This window comes from Rutidosis leptorrhynchoides, chromosome 3, assembly GCF_046630445.1.
Source record: "Rutidosis leptorrhynchoides isolate AG116_Rl617_1_P2 chromosome 3, CSIRO_AGI_Rlap_v1, whole genome shotgun sequence".
In the NCBI taxonomy this organism is placed as follows: Eukaryota; Viridiplantae; Streptophyta; class Magnoliopsida; order Asterales; family Asteraceae; genus Rutidosis; species Rutidosis leptorrhynchoides.
Window position 1 is genome coordinate 565,375,637 of NC_092335.1, and position 21,637 is coordinate 565,397,273.

Here is a 21,637-nt window from a genome sequence, read left to right on the forward strand (position 1 = left end):
TTTCACACACACTTACTCTCTAATTCTTTCTCTGGTCTTTCTCTCTCTAAAAAGTGTAAGTATTTGATTTTTCTTCTTCTTCTTCCCTTGCCTTTCACGAAATCATCATCATCATCTAAGGGTCTAGTTTTTTAGCTTTGATCTTGATTACATCTTGTAGATTCAAACATGGATTTGAATCATTCAAGAACATGGAAGATTCAAGCTTTCTAGCTTTGAATCTTCACCTACTTTGTAGATCTAAATCTTTTAACTTTAATCTTGTTATTTTGTTATAAAGATTCAAACTTGTGCTTGTAATCTTCATGTAACTTAAAGATCCAAGCTTTATGCTTCAAGATCTTCAAGAACAACCAAGATACAAGCTTTCTAGCTTGAATCTTCATATCTTTTGTTGAATCTAAGTTTTCTAACTTATGATCTCATTACTTTATGATAAAGATCAAAACTTGTGTTTATGGTCTTCATGTAACTTAAAGATCTAAGCTTTATGCTTCAAGGTCTTCAAGAACACCAAAGGTTCAAGCTTTCTAGCTTTGTAATCTTATAACTTGTGTGAAAAGGATCCAAGCTCTCTAGCTTAGGGTTCCATCACCTTATTTGATTTAGATTATGTTCATACTTATTTGATTGAAGTAAAGTTTGTAGCTTTAGTTGTAAATGAAACTTGTAATTGTGTTAAGACTAAGGATATGATGTAACCTTAGTTCATCATCCATCTAAGACTCTTAAATGAGTTGTGTTCTTACTTGATCTTAACATATTGTGTGTTTATGGTAGAATCTTGGTCAAGGTGATGCTAACCCATCAAAGAGTTGTACACTTGAAGCTATAAGCATCAAGGATGAGAACCGTGATGAGCATCAAGCACCAAGAACCTCACCGGAGCATTTTCTTACTGTTTTTGGGATCTGATCAGACCACTTAGGCTACTGGAAAGTTGATTTTCAGTTAGTTCGGTTCGAGTATATGATTTTCCGTTTAGACCTCGTCTTAATCCGAGTTACGGTTTAGGATTTATGGCCTTCCGAATGTCACTACACCCTATTAACGTTGTGCTGAAATTTCTGACCTACTCGCACTTAAACCGTCACCACGGTCAAACGAAGACAAGTTTTGTTCTGGAAATTGGTCAGCAATATAGGACTCCCATACGGAGCCATGGCCACTGATTACGCGTTTTTTTGATTTATGTAGAGGCTGTAGCAGCTGATCAAAGTCAGCCTATTGTTTCGACCTCTATACTTGTTAAACTTACTTAACTTTTACGATGATGAATGATGATGATGATGACACTTAAACTTATTTTATGCACTATTAGAACTTATGAGGATAACATACTGACCTAGTAACCTTTGACTTAGGTTGACGACCTTTCAGACCGACCTACTACTTGCATACTTTCATTATCGACTTTACCGCTCTTATCACTGAGAGTTATAGCATCCCTATTTTTACTTTAACTATTTTGGGACTGAGAATACATGCGCTTTTTACGTTTTACATACTAGGCACGAGTACTTAAACTTTATATATGTGTGAGTTATACAACGACATAAACTTTCCCCTTAGCTCGATAACGTTTAGTCATTGGTTTTTGAACCGGTGAACGCGAATCTTAGATATGGATCCATAGGGTTTGACATCCCCACTCGGGCTAGTCGCGCTAGCATTTAACGGGTGTTTAATACTTCGTAAACTTACGCACTCGCCAAGTGTACTTTTAGGGGGTAATATTACGTTAAGTTAGTTACCGGGTGCCCACGGATAAGCATATACTTTATCATACTGATTTGAATTACTGATTTAAACTGCTGGTTGAAGCACTGAAATCTCGTGGCCTACATTACATTACTAATTACAAACAAACTATAGCTCACCAATATTCGTGTTGACTTTTAAGCATGTATTTCTCAGGTGCTTAGACGTTGTTGCTTCCGCTGTTAGACTTGCTGTCTTGGTGTTATAGACTTGCTGTTACGGACCTGCTGTGTTAGATTTCCGCTGCATTACTTAGAGATGTCTCAATCATGGAACTTTTATTTTGCATTCGTAACTTACGTTATTTTCAAACAATGGCTTTGTAACGACCTTTGGGTTACATACTTGTGTAAACACTTCTATTCATAGAAAGCACATTATCTTTTGTAAAACGCTATCTTTTCATGAATGCAAAACTTGTTTTCAAACAGCATATAGTGTTTGACCTTGTAATGATCCTGTTGTTGACGATCCGTACACGATGGTTTTGTGCGGGGCGTTACAATTATCGAACATATCCTTTACCTTTTCTATTTCGGGTTCAGCTCATTTGATCACCATCATTTAAAGACCACTAGTTTCATTTTCACAAGATGATATTGTCGACTAGAAACCACCATATTCAACCATAAACCCCTCGTATATGCTTAACATCCACCACCACCTTAACACACCCACTTCGATCATTTTCTTATCATTGTTAACATTCGAAGTTCATAAACACAAACCAGACCGACACCTCCTAATCATCCTCGCTATCTCTCTCTCTTTTCTCTCTCTTTTATTTTTTCTGTACCGCTACTCATGCTACACGATACATATTTCTGTTTTCTTCTAGGCGAACCGTCAACACATCATCATCTCCAAACAAAAACCAACCTCACTATCTTCATTTATCTTGATCACCTCGTCATCATTTTGGCTCTAAGATCATTAAATAAATACCAACAACTCGATCACCTTAATTTTATTTGACTACTGTATGCTCTTACTTTTTTTGTGATCAGCGAATTAGTTTCTGTTTTTGATTGGTATTATATCAATCGAATCACCAACAATATATATATATAGCAAGTGGGTTAGTGGAAGAATAGGTGGGATCCATAAGTTTAGGCAACCATAGTTTATTACATGCGTGGTATGCAAACGTATTGGATTTAGAAAAAGGAAGTCAATGAGTCATAAGTGGGGATAAAGTTAAAGCAAAGATGACAATGATTTGGAGGTTACAGTTCGATTACACAAACCGTTACTTTCCTGTTCCTGACATATGTTCGATTAAACCCATTTCTCTTAACACGTGGGCTTGAATCAATTTAATTGGGCTGTTAGATTGGGCCTGACCAAGATCACCTAACAGTTGGTAGGTTCTATTTGAGTAATACATAAAATAAAAAAAAAACCGAAACTCTCTCGGTCCTTGTTTCTCTCAAGCATAAAATCCCATTCAAATCTACTCTTTGATTCAACTCATTGATGTAGTTAATGATAAGTCGATAAGGAAGATATTAAAGGGAAGATAATAGCGTGATATATTAATGATATAGAGGTTAATCGAATGGCGTATGGTGATGCATGATATTAATTAAAGATGATATCGCTGTTGTTTTCTGTTAGATCAATGATAATACTGGTTGGACTGTTACTCGTCATCTCTTGTTTCCATTGCTCAAATCATAAGATTTCTGTTGTTATTCCATTTAAGAAGATGAAGAAGAGGGAAACATGTTTTATGGGATAAAAGGTTTAATGGGCGGACTATATCAGGAAATAAATAAATGGAGGAGTGGTTAAGGGGTGTTTGTATTATACAAGAGGTCGTGTGTTCGAACCTTGACTAAGGCGTTTATTTTTTTAAAGGCTTGTCTTCAAAGGTTGTATTCTATTATTATTATTATTATTATTATTATTATTATTATTATTATTATTATTATTATTATTATTATTATTATTATTATTATTATTATTATTATTGTTGTTGTTATTACTACCATACTTATAATCATTATTATTATTATTACCATATTTATAAGTATTATAATCATTATTATCATTAGTACTAGTATAAGTATTATCTAAATAATTATTACAAATTTTATCATCTTAAGTATCGTTATTAATATTAAGATTATTATTATTGTTGTTATTGTTAGTATTATTTATAATTATTATTATTAATAATATCATATTTATATTTATAAGTACTAGAAATGTTATTAACATTAATATTTTTATAAGTATTATTAAGATTATTATAAATGGTATCATTTAAGTATTATTATTAATATTAATATTGATATTATGATTATTATTATTATTATGAAAATAATAAAATTTATTATTATTTTCACTAACATTAGTATTAGTATCACTTTTGTAAATATTAGTATTATTATTATTATTATTAATCAAAAGTATCATCATTAACAATATCATTATTATTATTAATATTATCATTTTTAATAAAGTATTATTATTATTAGTAGTAAATCATTAATATCAAAACTATCATTTTTAATCAAATAAATATTTTGTATATAAAACATACTTATTACATATACTACAATTATATTAATATTCCATATAACTATATATAAATCACATTAACATTATTTATATAAAAACTTACATACAAAGAATTAAGTATTTTTAATATAATACTAAATATATAGATATTAAGATAAATATATAAATATTAATCATTTTGAATATATACATAAATTAAATATATATAACTTAAGATATAATATATAAATTTGTTCAATTACGATTATATGTTTTAATATATATCTGAATGATATAGGTTCGTGAATCCGAGACCAACCCTATACTCGTTCAATGTCGTCATATGTATTTTTACTACAAAATACAGAATGGTGAGTTTCATTACTCCCTTTTTAAATGCTTTTGCAATATATATTTTTGGGACTGAGAATACATGTGCTTTTATAAATATTTTACGAAATAGACACAAGTAATCGAAACTACATTATATGGTTGAATGATCGAAGCCGAATATGCCCCTTTTGCTTGGTAGTCTAAGAATTAGTAAACCGATCTACTAATTGACGCGAATCCTAAAGATAGATCTATTGGGCCTAACAAACCCCATTCATTGTAGCGGATGCTTTAGTACTTCGATATTGTTTTATCATGTCCGATGGATGTCCCAGAATGATATCGATATTCTTATATGCATCTTGATAATGTCAGTTACCAAGTGTTCAATCCATATGAATGATTTTTGTCTCTATGCATGGGACGTATATTTATGAGAAATGGAAATGAAAATCTTGTGTTCTATTAAAATAATGAAAATGATTGATTATGATAAACTAATGAACTCACCAACCTTTTGGTTGGCACTTTAAAGCATGTTTATTCTCATGTATGAAAGAAATCTTCCGCTGTGCATTTGCTCACTTTAGAGATATTACTTGGAGTCATTCATGATATATTTCAAAAGACGTTGCATTCGAGTCGTCGAGTTCATCAAGATTATTACTAAGTCAATTATAGTTGGATATATTATGAAATGGTATGCATGCCGTCAACTGTCAATGTAATGAAAGTTTGTCTTTTAAAAACGAATGCAATGTTTGTAAAATGTATCATATAGTGGTCAAGTACCTCGCAATGTAACCAAATGTAATGTATTCGTCCAGATAGATTATGACGGGTTTTTACAGCATCAACGCCTTGGTCATCCCGGGAATGATACTTTCCGTAGACTCATTGCTAATAGAGACATTATATGTGATAAATCATTGTCTCCCATGCTTTGTCATGCGTTTCAACTTGGCAAGCATGTGCGACTTCCTTTTTCTGTTTCTAGTTTAAATGTTAGTTCTATTTTTGATATTATTAATTCTGATTTTTTTTATAGACTTCTCTTGTTACTAGTCTTTAGTGGTTTAAAATATTATAATATATTTCTTGATCATTTTTTCCATTATGTTTGGGTTTTTCCATTACGCCATAAATCTGATGCACTTAATACATATGTTCAATTTCGTTCATTTATCAAAACTCAGTTCAAATGCCAAATTAAAGCTTTTTAATGTGATCATGATGGCGAATTCGATAACTATAATTTCAAACAACTACTTCAAAATAATGGCATCCAACTTCGCTTTTCTCCTCAAACCTCCCAGCATAACTGGAAGTCCGAACGCATGCTCCGCACCATTAACAATCTCATCCGCACTCTCCTCTTCCAGGCACACCTTCCACCCACATATTGGGTTGAAGCCCTATACATGGCAGCCTATCTCCTCAACATTCTACCTTCCTCGACCATTAATCACAACATTCCTCACACACGCCTCTACCAGCAAAAACCTAACTACACCAACCTACGCATTTTCGGATGTCTGTGTTATCCTCATCTCAACACCTTCAACAAATTAGCACCTCGATCAACTCCATGCATTTTTCTTAGATATCCCACCCACCAACGGGGCTACCGATGCCTCAACCTCACAACAAATAAAATCATCATCTCCAGACATGTAACCTTCGATGAGACTTTTTTTCCTTTCGGCTCTATGACACCCACTCAATCACCCAACTATGAATTTCTGGACCCTCCACCTAATCTCTTTTCCAGATCTTTCCATCTGTCTCCTCCCACGGATACTCCTCCCACCAAACTGACTCCGCCGCCGGAGACACGGTCTCCTCCTACTGAGACTACCGCCACCACTACCATACCCACCCCGCACCCGGAGCCATAGTATCCTCCTACTGATACTACCACGTCTATAACCACAACCACTATTCCTCACCCACATACTTCCCAATCTACACACCCCATGGTAACACGGACACGAATTGACACCACCAAACCTGTCCAGCCTATTAACCTTCACACATCTACCACCTCTCTCATACCACGTACCTACCGAGATGCGCTCCATGACCCCAACTGGAAACAGGCTATGACTGATGAATATAATGCTTTAATTAACAGGCCCCTCGCGCTTGGTTTCAGCGCTTTGCAGGTTATGCCCATCGGATTGGCTTTCATCATAGCCGCTATGACACTTCATTATTTATTTATCGATAGGGATCTGACATAGCTTACTTACTCTTATATGTTGATGATATTGTCTTGACAACATCCTCTACAAGTTTACTTCAGCAGATCATTAAATCCTTACATAAGGAATTTTCCATGACCGACTTGGGTCCACTGAACTATTTTCTCGGCATTTTTGCCAGTCGTACTCCCTATGGAATGTTCTTATCCTGGTTGAACAGTATGCCATTGAGATTTTAGAGCGAGCGGATATGTCTACTTGTCACCCCTTCCGAACCCCGGTTGAACCCGAAGCCAAGCTTACTTCTCACGAGCTTCTAGTGCCTGATCCGACTATGTATTGCAGCCTTGCAGGTGCTCTCCAGTACATGACTTTCACACGACCTGACATATCCTTTGCAGTTCAGCAGATGTGTCTTTTCATGCATTATCCTCGAGAGCGGCATCTTCATGCTCTCAAACGGATTTTACGTTACATTCAGGGCACCACCGATTTGGGTCTTCAACTATATTCCTCATCACCTACTACATTGGTTGCCTATTCTGATGCTGACTGGGTTGGCTACCCCACCACGAGACGTTCTACTTCAGGATATTGTGTTTTTCTCTGCAACAACCTTCTCTCATGGTCTTCTAAATGAAAACTTAATCCCTCACGGTCCAGTGCAGAGGCTGAATATCGGGGAGTTGCCAATGCCGTTGTCGAAACATGTTGGCTCCACAACCTGCTCCGGGAACTTCATTGCCTTCTCACCACTGCCACTTTAGTCTACTGTGATAATGTCAGTTCCGTATATCTCTCGTCTAATCCGGTCCAACATCAGCGGACCAAACACATCGAGATTGACATTCACTTTACCTAGTTGCTCAGGGATAGGTTCGGGTTTTACATGTTCCATCCAGGTACCAATTTGTTGACATCTTCACCAAGGTCTTCCGTATGCTCTATTTGATGAGTTCAGATCCAGCTTAAGCGTCCGAAATACTCATGCTCAAACTGCGGGGGATGTTAGACTAGATCACATTTAGGCTCATATTTCATGCATTGTATGGGCTCAGAACCTTATTAGGGTTACTAGTGTCTATTTATGTATTCATCAGTGTACGTATGCAGCAAGCACAATCAATAAGAATTACGTTTAAATGTGAAGCATATAATAATTCAAAGCATTATATGAATCTTGAAAAGTAGTATAAAGGTGTTTACTATGTGGTCTCAGCAAGCTTGAGAGAACAAATGCTAATCTGACCAATAATGTATATGCCTAACAATAATATACAGCACCGAATAAAACCCTAAAGAGGTCCAAAACATATTCGACTACAACCATGGAACCATGCATAGATACTAGTCCCATCATCACAACTTACAGGCAAGATTGTTATGCATAGATACTTAACTATAGACATCAGTTTCAACCCATATTTACTCATGAATGGGGACTCCTGAGAGCCAAAAAAATAAAAATAAAAACGAGTGGTTCACAAACTTAAAAACCATTAATTGAAAGTGGAACAGGTCAAATGGGTCAAAGCTCGCCGAAAGTGTATTTATAATGGATAAAACATCCCCACATTGAATCAGGGAACCATTTGTGTTGCAATTTTACCCATCTTTGAATAAAATGCCTAAGATTCAAATCTTATGTTCGATAATTAACACAAACTGTAATTTAGTTGGTTACATAACATGGACAATGGTCTCAAGACCTTACTTGTAACAGTAGGGTAAGTACGTCTTATTATTATATGGGGATCGATAAAAGTGATATTCCCTTTATCGTAAAATGTAGTCTTTTATATTATCTTCTTAGTCTATTTGCCCTAAGATAACAAAAAAGAAAGCCATTAACAACTATAAACAATGGTTGTTTTTTTGATTGATGTATGGTAAATCATCTTGGTTACATAAATTGGGAAAACAATTTTAGACCAAAAACTCATTATAGAACGAGCATCATCATAAGTATAAATTTCAATTTAATATCCACAACTGTTTATCTGATCCGGATAATTTGTACTTAGACATGAACATATGATGTTAAAAGCTAGCCCTAAGCCCACCAAACCTGGACGAGTTAGATATAGCTGCAGTAAAACAAGAATATATCAGCTGTCAAATAGTAGAATATATATTCCATTGCATTTGAGACATACCAACATGCACTTCATGTTGTTTTTTAATTTGGACATTTGGAACTGTATCAATATCAACCTGTGTCTCCAAGTTCTGCATACCAAAAGAACACAATTAAGTACTAATAAGTTCATTAATAAAGAATCGATAATTTGAGTAAACAGGCCAAGGACTAATCCAGTACGTCTTGGTTAATCGTAGGGTGCAGCCACCAAGTGTTGAGTGCTTTTATGCATGCAATGAACCCACCAACCCCAGCTGCATTGATGGCAGCTTCAATTCCACCAGCTACCATTTTATCAACATCTCCTCTTCTAATATGATTAGCAGCTGCAAAAAAGCAATAGTTTGCAGTTTTACAAGCTATTAAAATCGAGTAATTCTGGACCATTAAGTCTGTATCTATAGTAAATAGTGCTGATTCCATGTTGGTGATGGATGTTGGAGATAACTGGGTAATTGGTGTCCCACATCTTATATGGAAAGAAACAAATGTCCCCTTATAAGCCTTGAAGAACCTTCCTCTATTATTGATAGTTTTTAGAGTACTAAGAGACTCATTGGCTTATGTGATAGACATGTTGTTTGGCCAAACACGAGCCAACAAGTGGGAAAGTTGAGGTCACAATGGAGAAGACACATGTTTTTATGGATTGTACCGAGATGACTGTGGACGTGACCGGGGAAGAGGTCGTGAGTCGAGATGGTGTTAAACATGACCAGGAGAGCCGTGTTATATGTCATACATGTGGTGAACGGGTTACCAATTAAGAGAGTAATTGTTAGGTTATCGGTTGATCAACTCAAATATTGCACGGATATAAGCTTATATTAAATATGTACTATTTAATATGTTATGTTATTTGTTTTAGCCTTAGTTTTTTGAAGTTGAAATAGTGTTGGTGGTTGACAGAATAAGGTGCAAGTGGAACTGTGGTTTACTGGTTTACCAATTCTTTAGGAGGTAGTGGGTATAAGTTAGATTATTAATTTCTAGTGGTTAATGTATCGTGTGTGTATATGGCACTAAACTAGTGAAATGGCCCGTAACGGGTTTGTTTAAACGGAAAAGTTTACTTATATGATTTAGGTATTAAGTGAACGTAAATGCTAAAGTTATTTAGTTTAATGACCCGTGGAACCACATAATCTGACTAAGAAACTCGTCAGCTGAACATTTCATCAAACACCTAAAATGCATATTAAACAATCAACATCTAATCATAAGAGATAATATTGGTTGTTATTTTATTTTAAAAATGTAAATTAAAATATAAATTTAGAATTGATTTCCTTCTGCCTAGCTTTTATACCTTTTTGTACTCAATTCAAAATAATTAATTAAAATTATTCATAAAAAATTAAATTTAATAATTAAAATAATTATTAATAAGATTTAATAATAATTATTAATTAATAAGATTTAATTTTAATTCAAAATTATTTAGATTAATGACATCACCTATCATACTTAGATTTTTTTCGTTTTCTTTTTGATTTTTTCTTAACAAAAAAATTAGCCTAATAGTGACATCATCATTATAGCATTTTAATATTAAATATAATATGGCTGCCATGTTTCTTGTTTTATGATGGCTATATAACATATATAGCCACTTTTTGTATTATAGTAAGAGTGTGGAGTTCAAAAAAATTAGCCTAATATTTCTTCACCACCGTTTCTTTGTTTCTTTTCCTCAATATTAATTTGTTATATATTTTGAGGTATAAATGGCATAGGCGAAAATATTTGAGGGCAGGGCTCCCGTTCCCAGTCGATTTGCAATTTTTTAGTGTAAAAATTTTGGATTTTTCGATTTTGCCTCCAATGAATTTGTTTTTTTGCTCCAAAGTTTTCATATTTTCCTCCAAAACCTTCATATTTTGCCAAAAACCTCCAGATTTTGCCCAAAAACTAACATACTTTTGTCCCAAAACCTCCATATTTTGCCAAGCATAGCTACGACCCAACCCAGTTGCCAAGCATAGCTACAATCCAAGTACTTGCGAATACATGGTACTGATGAAAATGTCACATGAGTTAAAAAGCTAAAGGTTAGAAAAGTTAGCTAATCTAAAAGAACGGATCAAATGGGTTGAAAATCGCTCACAGCATAATTAAATAGCCCAAAACCTACTAAGTCATTAATCCGCGAAAATTATATTATTATGACTGAAATAATACATACACTTTGCTTAATTAAATCTGACAAACTAATTATGTATACAAATAGAAATTCATGACCAGGTTCCTTTTCACACATACAAAAGTAAAGGTCTTTGATGTGAACCCATTTCGACCCTTTACGGAAAAGTTTGTTTTTTTTTTTTTTTTTTTTTTCCTTTTTCTAATTGTAAATTTTTTTTTTTTTTTAAAGGCAATCATAAGTATTATATTAATAAAACTAGCAAGATGCTAGGAGGTAAAATAAACTTCGAACACGACTAAAATGACACGACAAAACCATTCCTCGAATCGGCCTAAACACACAAACTTTAACAATACACTACAATAACAATTCAAGGAAGTGGCCTAAAACACGATAATTAGTATGACAACAATCCTAAGACCTCTCCCTCGAATGACCTAAACACCAAATATAACAACACACGACATATTAAAGATCCAACCATCAAGGGAAACTCTCGATTCAAGCCACAACACATTACATATTCACATGAGGGCAATCACTCGATCGAAAGTATGTAATCCGATTCAAACTAAAACCCACGAAAGCCCGCGCACCCAAACAACATTCACGAAACTCGAGCACCCAAACGATTAATCACGAAACCCCCGAGATCCAAACCAAAATTCCAAGTGGATAATCAAATCGAGAGGTGAACATGTAATATGTCAAGATGATTCACAAGAGCCAAACCACGATGGAACAACCACAACGAAGCAGATGCAATGAGATGCAACCACAACCGGATGATACCAGGAACATTAAAAAACCACGAAAAGGACCCCCTTGCTACCACTCAAAACCTCGAACCCGAAAAGACCCGAGTCACAGACCGAAGAGCACCTGAACCGCAACGATGACTAGGCAACCGAACAAGACCACCTGAAACCGGAGGCCGCTAACTGTCTCATTGCAACCACCCGAACCCACGAAAAACATAGGACCTCAAAACTCATGAAACCACGAACGAGTACGGGTCCATCTCCCACGAAACTACAAAACACTAACCTGAAAATACGAAGTTGAAACCACGAACCGTAGTAGCGGCAGCAAGGAGGATCCAGTCCGGATGTGGCAGACAACCTTACAAAAATCGACGACCACTGCCGTATTATGAGGAACGAAACTCCGGTGACCAGAGAAGTCGTCAGATGACAAGCTACCGAGACAAAACCGTCAAAATTCAGTCCCCGAACCACCACAAACACAGCAGAAAGCCAGATCTACTCGAAGAAAGGTGAGGCCATCGAGAGGTGAAAAGAACAATAGGAAATTGCAGGAGGCACGAAAAAGAACTCGAGAAGGACACAAAAGGAAAACAAAAAAAAGAAAAGGAAGGAGATCCGGACCACCGGCGGAGAGCCGGTGGCCGGAGGAGCAAGGCGACGCTTTTAGATATAGGGTTTGAAGAGTTACAGAGAAGCGAGAGAGAATAATTGTTGAGAAATTAAAGTTTCTAATTGTAAATTTGGTTAAGAAACTCACTGATTCAAGAGCTTCTTGGCCACGATTGGCATCTTCAAGTGCCTTTTTTCGTGCAACTAAACAATATAGCCTAATGAAATCTGTCTATTAGATTAATTGATTCCACTCTGACCCTCTAAAAGTTTATCATGAAAAATATGTCAACATCGTTGCCAAAAACAGAAAAAACGCCTAATCCTGTAATCACAATCCTCTTCTTTGGGTCTGTTTATCGTTTGGGAGCCGCAACTTAATAACGTGTATACAGCTAGCACCAGATCACAACATATCCCAACTAACTATAGTCTAATATTGGAATGTATTGTGTGTATATCTATTCTCACATTATAGGGATCAGATTTCAATGTATAACAAAAATAGTGATAGACTTTGGCTGTATATATACGATACACATCAATGAATAAGACACACCCATTATTCAATCTGTTTTATGGTATCAGAGAGTTGTAAACCTAAACCCTAAATTTCTTTTACGATTGATTCTGCCAACTCCCAACAGAAAAATAAAAACACAAAAACAAGGCACAAGCAAATTAATATATCTCTTCCTGTCCATGATCGGTGCACAAAGATCATAACAAAAAGGAATCTTTTCATTTAACTTTAAAGTTTTGATTTTTTTTCTTTTATTGGATACAGCGAAAAGAAGAAATAAAATATACCGAGTAGTTTTCTATTAATTCTTGTTTGCTTATTGGTTCTCAGTGAAACAACATCTTTGATATTCTTCATCAGCCTAATTTACACACGCATCTTCATCTCCTTATTTTTATTACAATGGAAGAAAATAATTGGTATTTAGACACCGGCGCCACATCTCACATGACAAATAATCAAGGTAATCTCCTATCTTACTTTCGTTAAACTCAACCTAAAAGTATTATTGTCGGAAATGGCCACGGTATTCCAATCCATGGTTTTGGTCGTACCCTTGCCCCATCCTTTTCCACTCGACCCTTATATCTTTCACATGTTCTTCATGCTCCCAACTTAATCAAAAATTTAATTTCTGTTAGACGTCTCTCCATTGATAATAATATATCTCTTGAATTTGATCCGTTTGGTGTCACCGTAAAGGAATTTCCGATGGGGACTCCCATAATGCGGTGTAATAGCACCGGGGATCTTTATCCCATTCAACCTCACAAGTTGCGACAACTTTCATCTCATGTTGCTCTCTCTGTTTCAACTAAAGACTTATGGCATCATCGTTTAGGTCACCCAAACGATAATGTTCTTAAAGTTCTTAGGAATAAAAATAGCATTCGTTGTAATTCAATTAATAAAACTTCCATATGTCAATCTTGTGTCTTTGGTAAACATATACGCTTACCTTTTAATGCTTCTACTAATGTTACTTATTTTCCTTTTGATATCATACATAGTGACTTGTGGACATCACCAATACCTAGTAGCAATGGTGATCGTTATTACATTTTATTTCTTGATGATTATACCAACTTCCTCTGGACATTTCCACTAGGCAATAAATCACAAGTTTATGCAACTTTTCATGCCTTTAATAACTATGTCAAAACTCAATTCAACACTCAGATAAAAACGTTTCAATGAGATAACGGGTCCGAATATAATAACTCCTCTTTTCACCAATTTTGTAACCAAAACGGTATGGTTTTTCGATTCTCATGTCCATATACATCCTCACAAAATGGAAAAGCCGAACGAAAAATACGAGCCATTAACAACATTATGCGCACCATTCTTTCCCATTCATCCGTACCCGCCTCTTTTTGGCACCATGCACTAGAAATGGCGACTTATATAATTAATATCCTTCCAAGTCAACTTATGAATAACCTTACTCCAACACACAAACTCTTCTCTCGCACCCCAACATATGATCACTTGCGTGTCTTCGGTTGCTTATGCTATCCCCTCATTCCATCGTCTAAAATAAACAAACTACAAGCTCGTTCGACTCCGTGCGTTTTCTTAGGTTATCCCAAACATCACCGTGGTTACAAATGTTATGACTTAAACACGAAACAAATCATTATATGTCGACATGTTGTGTTTGACGAGTCATGCTTTCCATTCACTAAACTAAATAATACGTCTACTGATTCATATAAATTCTTACATGATGGAATTCATCCTCTATTTCTATCCCAACTAGACTACAATTCTGAGCCCACAATCTCTAGTAGTCCTCCCGCTAATACTTCTGTTGACAACAGTTTACCCACTCCATTCAATCCTGAACCAAATTCACCATCATGCCCAATCACTCCCGGGCCTTCCACAAATCAGTCCACCTCAACTCAACATCACTCCGTCTCACCAAATTCTAATCCCACCGGACCTTCCACAAATCAGTCCACCTCAGCTCAACATCACCCTGTCTCACCAAATTCTAATCCCACATCCCCTTCCGTTGTTCCAAATCGCACTATTATAACTCGTAGCATGTGTGGTATATTCAAGCCCAAAACACAATTTAATCTTTCTGTCTCGAATATGGTCTCTCCCATTCCTAACAATCCTAAAACCATCTTATCCGACCCGAATTGGAACCGTGCCATGAAAGACGAATACCAGGCCTTGATAGAAAATAAGACATGGACCCTTGTTCCTCGTAAACCGCATATGCATGTCATCCGATCTATGTGGATATTTAGGCATAAAACACGGTCTGATGGTACTTTCGAGCGTTACAAAGCTCGACTTGTTGGTGATGGTAGAGCACAACAAATGGGCATTGACTGTCATGAGACTTTTAGTCCCGTGGTTAAACCCGCAACCATTTGTATAGTCCTAACTATTGCCGTTTCTCAAGCATGGCCTATTCATCAGTTAGATGTTAAAAATGCATTTTTACACGGTAATCTAAATGAGACTGTTTATATGTATCAACCTGTTGGCTTTCGAGACTCAAGTAAACCAAACCATGTTTGCCTCTTGCATCGATCTCTATACGGTTTAAAACAAGCACCTCGCGCTTGGTATCAACGATTTGCCGATTTTGTATCTACCATGGGTTTTAAACATAGTAAGTCGGACCACTCATTATTTATTTATAAGAAAGGGACTGATATGGCATATTTACTCTTATATGTAGACGACATCATACTTACAACCTCGACTAACGAATTACGGTTATCATTAATGTCTACTTTAGCCAAAGAGTTTGCTATGAAGGATTTGGGGCCACTCAGTTCCTTCTTGGGTATACATGTTAACCGAAACAAAACAGGTCTTTTTCTAAGTCAAGAAGCTTATGCACGAGATATAATTCAGCGTGCAGACATGGTCCACTGCAATCCCGTTTCGTCTCCCGTTGACACACTAGGTAAACAAAGTCATGAACTTGGTGAATTATATGCAAAACCTACACATTATCGAAGTCTAGCTGGGGCACTTCAATATTTAACATTTACAAGGCCTGACATCTCATATGCCGTGCAACAAATATGTCTTCATATGCATGCACCGAGAGAGGCTCATATGCTCGCTCTAAAACGGATCATTCGTTACGTAAAAGGTACCTTGTCTTTCGGTCTGCACATTTTAAAAACTTGTTCCAAGGAGTTAGTTTCATATACGGACGCCGATTGGGCTGGGTGTCCAGATACGCGACGTTCCACTTCTGGTTATTGCATATATTTGGGTGATAATCTCATCTCTTGGTCATCTAAAAGGCAGGTTACAGTTTCAAGATCAAGTGCGGAGGCTGAATATCGAGGAGTAGCAAATGTCGTTGCTGAATCATGTTGGCTACGTAATCTTTTGCTCGAGTTGCATCATCCGATTGCTAAGGCAACTCTCGTTTTTTGTGACAATGTTAGTGCCATCTACATGACAGGTAATCCAGTTCAACATCAACGTACCAAACATATTGAACTGGACATTCACTTTGTTCGAGAACATGTTGCAAGAGGCCTAGTTAGAGTTATGCACGTTCCAACACGCTATCAGATTGCAGACATATTTACTAAAGGACTACCACGTGTATTATTTGAAGACTTTCGTTCCAGTCTTTGCATTCGTCCACCGATAGCTGCGACTGCGGGGGAGTAATAACGTGTATACAGCTAGCACCAGATCACAACATATCCCAACTAACTATAGTCTAATATTGGAATGTATTATGTGTATATCTATTCTCACATTATAGGGATCAGATTTCAATGTATAACAAAAATAGTGATAGACTTTGGCTGTATATATACGATACACATCAATGAATAAGACACACCCATTATTCAATCTGTTTTAATTTGGTGAAGATATGGCCTTGATTGTTTAGAACTCGAGGCTGCAAATAGGCGAATTAGCCATCAATAATCTTCTTTGTTTTATCATTTACTTTTCCTTATTCAAAAAATTCGAGTGGTTTGACAGCCACTTACAGTTTCAAGCTGCATACCGAAATACATTTATAAAACTATACTTATATCCCCATACATACAAAACTATTGAAGAGAACATGAACAATATCCATTTTTCACCTACTCATAAAAACTACCCTGCAACAAGGTTCACATTTCATTGATATCACACAAATCGCTTATGCTTATAATTCATTTTTCAATGGAAATTATTAAATTTTAATTATGTAAAACCATCACTTGATTCAACAATATAATATGTAACTATTAAACTATAACTCCTCATGAACTACAATATATGTTGATATGAGAGACAAATTTCATCGGCCTCAGAGGTCTCGGACGTCTTGCGTTCGAGCCTCACCCGAGGGAGTTTTCCACACGCGATGCCCGTATAAATTCGCCGTGGAGTTTCGTCCTAAGGAGCAATAGGACTCTGTAATGTTCGTTTCTGGAAATGATCGATTGCATGGGTTCCGTGATCAGTGGCGGAACTTCAATTTTTCTACCAACGGGCGAGACCATATATGTAAAAGAAGAAAAAGTATTATGAAAGATCAAAGAAACACAGAATAACCCATTTCAATGGCAAAGAAAGCACCAAAGAAAAAGATGGCAATGACTTAATGATCAACGAAAACGTTGACCCAAAAACACCATTTTTCAAACTCAAAAATTGGTTCCCCTCATCGAAGTTTGAGTATGGAGCATAATAGGTTGGACAATTGCCAACCTAGTAACCTATTTTCTAATTTAAAATTTCAAACACCCCCTGAAGTGTTACGTTTAAATTCGTACCATTTGGTTGAAAACCAATCACCAAAAGGTTACCCTATGGAATATGATAGGGTCAAAAGTTGTTGTTGATAAACAAAAAGAACATGAAAATATGAGTTTTTTACTCTAAAGTCTAAACTAGTAGAAAAGTACAAGTTGGGAATGGAATCAATCGCTCGTTAACCCTTCGATTTATTTAGACAACGGTTAACGGGTAAATGTATATAGGTCTTGACACACAAATTTGTATATATATAGTTATAGTCGTGTTTTGCTTTCGTGTTGTGTAGACTCCTACCTCTATTGTATATCTTGTGTATCTTGTACATTCTATAGTTTCAACTAGTGTACGAACCCTCGCTTCGCGTCGGGGTTCGGTTTTCAATGTATTTTAGTGCGTTTAGTTTGTAAAATTATTTCGTGGCTAACGATGATGTCGTTGAAGCGCAACTCGAGTCGAACTAAAAGGTATAATCCGTGAAAGATTTAAATGTTATTTTAAATTAACAATATAGGTGCATCTCCGCGTTTCGCTATGGAATTGTCGACTTTTAAAAATTTAACGCAAAATCAACATGTATGAAAAGTACCTCAAATATTTAGCGTTTTTTTAAAAAGAGTCCATTTTGCGTATAGTTAGTGACATTGTGTTCCTAAAATTATTTCGAATTTAACGATGGTCTCGGAAAATTTAACTCGTTGCGAGCGAGAAGATATGACCCGTTGAATATTTGGGTGGAGTTTAGTTAAGATTTTTTTTATGAAAATAGTTATTTGACACTTTACCTCATGTTTGGGGGTCGGTTTTAATTTTTGAACAAAGTTTGGGGGTTTTTTTGGAATAAGGAAAAAAAGGTGAAAACAAAAAAAATAAAAAAAAAAGTGAAAGGACCAAATATATGATATAATATTATTATAGTTATAATAACGGGGAGGCGAATCGGGTCGGGTCGGGGGAAGGGGGTAGGGTTGGGGGTGTTTTGTATTTTCTCGAGGGTGTGGGGTTTTTTAGTAAAATTGGAGAGGGGCCGATTCGTATGTTGGATAAAGTTTGGGGTCGTTAGTGTGAGATTGAGATAGTCCAAATGGTACTATTCATTTGGACTATCTCAATTAGGTATATAGTTATAATAACGGGGAGGCGAATCGGGTCGGGTCGGGGGAAGGGGGTAGGGTTGGGGGTGTTTTGTATTTTCTCGAGGGTGTGGGGTTTTTTAGTAAAATTGGAGAGGAGCCGATTCGTATGTTGGATAAAGTTTGGGGTCGTTAGTGTGAGATTGAGATAGTCCAAATGGTACTATTCATTTGGACTATCTCAATTAGGTATATAGTATAATACGGTTGCTTTTCCACAAAAAAAAAAGGTGACAACTTAGACTCATCACCTTGTACATCACTACCTACTAGAGCAACTCTACCTCCATTCATTCATGTTCTTGTTGTGCCCCTTCCAAAAAAGATTTCTTTTCAACCTCAATCCATGGGTTCTACTGAATTAAATTCTTCAAGGGTGGTAGTAAAACGAATTTTGCTACATGGAATTCAAGGGGGCCTAAGAAAGAGAAGTAGAGGTTGCATGATGGGTTGTTTGGCTGCCCATTTCAATGTTCAATTTATTGCAACCCAAGAATCTAAGGTGAGAGAAATGTCAATGAACATTTTCCATGAAGTTTGGAACATATGTTCTCATACTAAATATGGTCTAAAAATCAACTTTTTTTAACGGCGATTTTTTGCATCAGTAGATCATTTATTTCAACGACTCTTATCATTTACACGTAACACACACATTCTTTCAGTAAAAATCAACTATGCTTCAAACTTTTCTTTCGGTCTGACTTCATTTTGGAAATTTGGGCTTTCTGGCCCACTTTAAGCATATGAGGATAGGGAGGCTTTTGTTTTAAAAATAATGGTCAGGCCCATTGTCTTGGGTTCAATGTAACAACAAAAACAACAAAATTCAATTTCATAAAAGTGAGATATGGGGAGGTAAGATGTAGATAATCCTTCACGTATCATATAATAAAGAGAAGTCATTTCTCTACCCAGAGTGAAATACCCCCAACAGTAGAGAAAGTAATCTCTCTCATTGTGTAATTGGTATAGAGATTGCTTCCGAATGGAGCTCCGGCCAATAAGTAGATTAAAAAAAAGTATGAGACGCCATGAAAATGGTAGAATCAAATTTTCATGAGTTTTTAAACCTGCATGAAGTTTAATTTAGGCTCTAAACGGCAGTCAAGTCGCCAATAAATCGACGCTTACTATTAACTCGATTCGATTAATAGAGCCTTGGACTCGATGTAAGAAGACATGATATATTGCCACCGTGACTCCGAAGGTATGTGATTATTGTTACTATAAAATGAGTTGACAATTCATTTGGATTTGCAAAAATTGGAATTGTATATGAGATGTTTAGTTCCTCATCATTCAATTTTTTTTATATCATTGTAAGCATACGCAACATACGAAAATCATGTACAATTCTACTTCATATAATATATCGGGTTTTCATCTTTCGATGAAAAATTCCTGAAATATATTTTTCTATTTCTATTTTTTTAACCAAAAGCTTTAGCAAAAAAGGATGGAAATTCATCTCCTCATCGTAGCCCTTCTAAGGGTCATAAAGGAAAGAAATGAAAGGCAAGAGAATTTTCTGAAGAGGTTGGCGAATGTGGGGATAATGATCAAGAAGAACAAACAAATGTGTTTGCAAGAAAACCAATCAAAGTAAAGGGAAAAATTTTGAACCCGAAGAAGAATCTAAAAGACAAGAACAAAGAAGAATTCAAGGGGTTTTTAGAGGGCATGTTCGATAGTAGTGAACGCTCCAACAAAAGCAAACCGTGAATTTCTCAATCCCAAGATCAATATTGGTCGAGTTATGTAAGCATGTCAGGTCTGATCAGTTATCATTTTTTTTGTTCAACCCGAAGTGTCTCATTTGGGTTGGTGTCATTGGTATTCATTGTGAAAACTTGAGATTGCAACAAATGGTTTTTCAGATAAAAATGTAATTGGTGATGGTGGGTATGGGGTATATATATTATATATTATATATTATAGTGTATTGACTGACAATTTAATAATTGAGGTCAAGATTTGCTTTATAAAAGTATACAGTTGCTGTAAATGGAGATGTTGTTGCTTTAGGTGATTTTAAATAAAGAGGTTGGTGTATGATCTAAGGAAACAAAATACAGTTTGAAAAGGTAGGTGAAAGACATAAACTTCCACCATCATTAGATAAGTATTATTGAAAGTGGTATGGTTTTTGTATGGGATGTTGATGATGTTGTTGCTGGAGAACCGTCACGAGAAAATCATGACACTTTACACATTACTCTAAAATAAAGGATACAAGCAGGTGTTACGAGGGTGCACCCTTATACATTTATATTGAGCTTAATACACAGTACATGCTCTACAATCGGAGGGGAACGAATTTTTTGTGTGCACTCGATTGATGAGGTGTAAACGATGGCGGAAGGAACGAAATTGTGTTTAATGGAAGGTATTCGTGTTGGCCGTGTTAGTGACTCACATAAAGTTTAAAGTGCTCATATGGCTTGAAGTTTCAAGAATTGCACGAGTCTCTAATTTTATATTGGGTTGACTCAACTTTGGTTGCTAATGAAGTGAGGTCAAAAAATTGCTTAGTATAGAGTTTTTTGATTATATGCTCCTGTGATAGTGCAGGGCCTTAGTTGGCCTTAGTTTTTCCTTTTCTATTTTGATTGTTGTTTTGCTTCATTGTCTTTTGGACAGATTGTTTGTTAGTCCAAGTAGGCCCATTTTGTATTATTTGATTTTTCACTATTTTGTGAAAAATCTATATCTATTTTACTTCGTGTTTTTTGTCAAAAAAAATAAAAAATTGACCAGGGAC